Here is a 3995-nt window from a genome sequence, read left to right as displayed (position 1 = left end):
CAGAATAACTACATGTAATATAGTATCCTGCATAAGCTCCTAGAACAACAACAACTAAAAGACATTAGGTAAAAATTAAGAAAGTCTGAATGAAGTACGGATTTTTGTTAATAATAATGTACCAATATTGATTCAGTAATGGTAACAAATATGCTATTCTAATGTAAGCTCTCAATAGGTTGGTGCAAAAGGAATTGTGGTTTTGCACCATGAATTTAAAATTATTATAACTAGACTCAAACACATCTTTATTAATCAAAATAGGAACCATTACAATCAACACATTTTGGCCAAAGAGAAATAACTTTGTTCATTCCTGTAGTGTAAAAATCCATGCTTTGGGATTCGACAAACTCTTGGAAAGCATTTTTTTTTTCTTTTGCATCCTGCTGGTGTGGAAGCATTTTCCTGGCAAAAAGTTGTTGAGATGCTTTAAGAAATGGTAGTAAGTTGACAAGAGGTCAGGAGAATACGGCAGATGAGGCGAAACTTCGTAGCCCAATTTGTTCAACTTTTGAAGCGTTTTTTGTGAGAGATGCAGTCGGGTGTTGTCATGGAGAAGAATTGGGCCCTTTCTAACCAAAGCCAGCTGCAGGCATTGCAGTTTTTGGTGCATCTCCTTGATTTGCTGAGCATACTTCTCAGATGTAATGGTTTCGCCAGGATTCAGAAACCTCTAGTGGATCAGACCATCAGCAGACCACCAAACAGTGACCATGACCTTTCTTTTGTGCAAGTTTGGCCTTGGGAAGTGCTTTAGATCTTCTTCTCGGTCCGCTCACTGAGCTAGTCATCGCTGGTTGTAGTATAAAATCCATTTTTCATCACATGTCACAGTCAGATCGAGAAATGGTTCATTGTTGTTGCGTAGAATAAGAGAACATGACACTTCAAAAACTATGATTTTTTTTTATGTTCAGTCAGCTCATGAGGCACGCACTTATCAAGCTTTTTCACCTTTCCAATTTGCTTTAAATGCAAAAAGATCATAGAATGGTCTATGTTGAGTTCCTCAATAACTTCTCGTGTAGTTGTAAGAGGATCAGATTCCATGATTACTCTCAATTAGTCGTTGTGAACTTCCAATGGCCGGCCACTATGCTCCTCATCTTCAAGGCTCTCCTCTCCTTTAAAAACCTCCTTGAACCACCACTGCAGTGTAGGTTCATTAGCAGGTTCCTGGGCCAAATGCATTGTTGGCATTGTAAGTTGTCTCTGCTGCTTTAATAAAGACCCATTTTGAACTGAAATAAAAAAATCACTTGAATTTGCTTTTTGTCTGACATTATTTCCATAGTCTAAAATAAACAGCAAATAATATGCCATTAGCAAAAAACATAAAGCAAGAATTGCTCATTAAATGATGTATAACATAACCACATTCATTTAAGAATGTATTCCAATATCAAACATTAAATTCCAACAATGCAAAACCTGCAATTATTTTTGCACTCACCTAGTAACAGAGGAAACTTGTTGTTGGGTGTAAGGAAATTCTTTTTCCTATCTTCATATTCTTAATGTTTATCTAAAACTTCTAGAATCAAATGATTAATTTAAAAACATTTATTGACTGAAAAGCAAGTGTTATAAACATCTGAGACATTATTTGGCAAGTGTGTAAAATCATATACAAGAATATACGTTGTTTTCAATAGTGACAGAATGTGAAAAATTTAAATACGTATTAATTAATAATCACTTAGATAATTTAGAAATTGGCCAATAACTTAACACCATAGATAAATTAAAGTAACTATGTATATTTGTATTTATTGACCAAAAAATATGGTCACAATATATTGTTTAAAGAGTAAAAAATCAGATTAAAGAATAACAATAACAGGATTACTATGTTGATTTTTTTTTTAAATGTACATGCATAAACAGATCTGAAAGGTTGTAAACAAATGCAATAGCTCTTTATGAATTATGAAACAATGATGTTTTTTCTTTTTTTGTATTAAGCAAATCTCCTGCAATAAGCACAGAAACTTTTTAAAATATATATATTTTACATAAAAATTTAAAAAAAGACTTCCAAATTTGTAACAGTGGTACCCTGAAAGTTAAATAGAACTTCACCAAGCAACCTTGAAGCAAAAAGGAGCTCCAGAGAGTAGATCTCGTATGCAAAATATGAACATGTAAGATCATGTCATATGCAAAAAAAAACAAAACTATGTTTATATATTTTTGTTTGTTTGCATAAAGAAGCTTATGACTATGGTTTTTCCTCATTTCATACATCAATGATATTGTTGTACTTAAGGAAACAGTGTTGAAATACATAGGAAAACCCCAAAACCATACATCTAATGTGCAATGGAATGTAAATCTAAGGTTTTATATTGTTCATCATTGTGGCTAAATTTTTCTTTTAACTTAGAAGAAAATATATTTCTGTAATATGGTAGTTGGGTTTTTTTCAAACACAAAAATTGTAATAAATATGGCAAAAATAAGAATTCTCTCTAATATAACTATCTCAGTTCTGCTATATTTAAAATGATAATTTGAAGAGTATTTAATTAATATTTAATACAGATTACTATTCAAATAGATTTATGGAACTCATACAGTAAATTATTAAATCACTGAAAATTAAATCACTTCATAAGGACATGTGGAAGAAATTGAAATGTAAAAGACATAGTTCTTATTTCTAAAAGACTTCAGCCAATAAAAGAATATAAAAAAATATGTTGAGACCAGGCATAGTGGCTCATGCCTATAATTACATTAGCTTGGGAGGCCAAGGTGAGTGGATTGCTTGAAGCCAGGAGTTAGACACCAGCCTGGGCAACATAGTGAGACCCTATCTCTACAAAAGAATTAAAAAAACAAAGAAAAAAAGTAAAAGAAATTATCTGGGTATGGTGGCATGTGCCTATAGTCCTAGCTGCTTGGGAAGTTGAGTTGGGAGGATTGCTTGAGCCTAGACATCTGAGGTTACAATGAGCTATGATTGTGCCACTTCACTCCAGCCTGGGTAACAGAGTGAGAGATCCTGTCTCAAAAAACAAAACAAAACAAAAAAGTCAGATTAGAATTAAACGTAGAAGGTAAAGCTTAAAGGAAAGGCAATAAAAATGGTAAATAACTGTGTAAATAAAATATTTTCCCACTTAAGTTAATTAAAATAAATTTCACTTGGAATAAAACTAATAATATTTTAGTGGGTGGGGTTTCAATCCATGCAGATGTACTATACATACCAAATAGAACAATAAATGCAAAGCATAATGAGAACATTTTAGTTTTAAAGTGGTACAATGTTAACTAAATAGAATGTGAAAGTGTAGTTTTGTATAGTTTAATTTATACAGTGACTAAGAAAAGAATAATGATACAATGAAATATAACCAAGAAGTCAATTCATTAATGTGAGTATTTAAATAATTCTACAGCAGGCAGGAATAGGGAGGAGAGAAACGATGACAAACAGGTGGTACAAACAAAAATAAATAATAAAATGCTAGATTTGAATTCTACTAAAGAAATACATTTAAATTAATTGGCCTATATAAACAAAATTTAAAAGGGAAATTTCAGATTAAAATAAATAAATGTGTTCCAACTACATACTGGATACAAAAAAAAAGTGAATACATTGTGATGTCAACAAGATAAAAGTAAAAGAAAATAGAAAAATACACGCCTGCAAAAGGAAAATGAAGTGGCCAATTTAATACTGGACAAATTAGACTTTAAATCAAAGAAAATTACCAGTGATTGGGCATATTATACAAAAATGAGAGGGTCAATTAACCAAGAAGAAAGAACAATCCTAAATTTGTATGCTCTTAATGATAGAGCTTTAAAATACATGAAGTAAAAATTGATAGATATGAAAGAAGAAATGACAAAGCCAAATTACTTGGAAACTTTTATCACACATGTTGTGATATTATTCATTTTTTAATATTTTATTAACATTTTTATTCAGTTCTTCATGTATTTGCTATTTAATTTCCAAATATTTTCAGACTTTT

At 31.2% G+C, this 3995-nt stretch overlaps 1 pseudogene; it reads right to left on the bottom strand.

The window, feature by feature from the left end:
• Positions 1 to 251: 251 nt before the first annotated feature.
• On the bottom strand, positions 252 to 1295 carry LOC131383241 (histone-lysine N-methyltransferase SETMAR-like; annotated as a pseudogene).
• Positions 1296 to 3995: the final 2700 nt, after the last annotated feature.

The sequence above is a fragment of the Hylobates moloch genome, unplaced genomic scaffold (genome assembly GCF_009828535.3).
Source record: "Hylobates moloch isolate HMO894 unplaced genomic scaffold, HMol_V3 SCAFFOLD_4, whole genome shotgun sequence".
NCBI classification, from domain to species: Eukaryota; Metazoa; Chordata; class Mammalia; order Primates; family Hylobatidae; genus Hylobates; species Hylobates moloch.
This window is presented reverse-complemented; position numbering and strand designations above follow the sequence as displayed.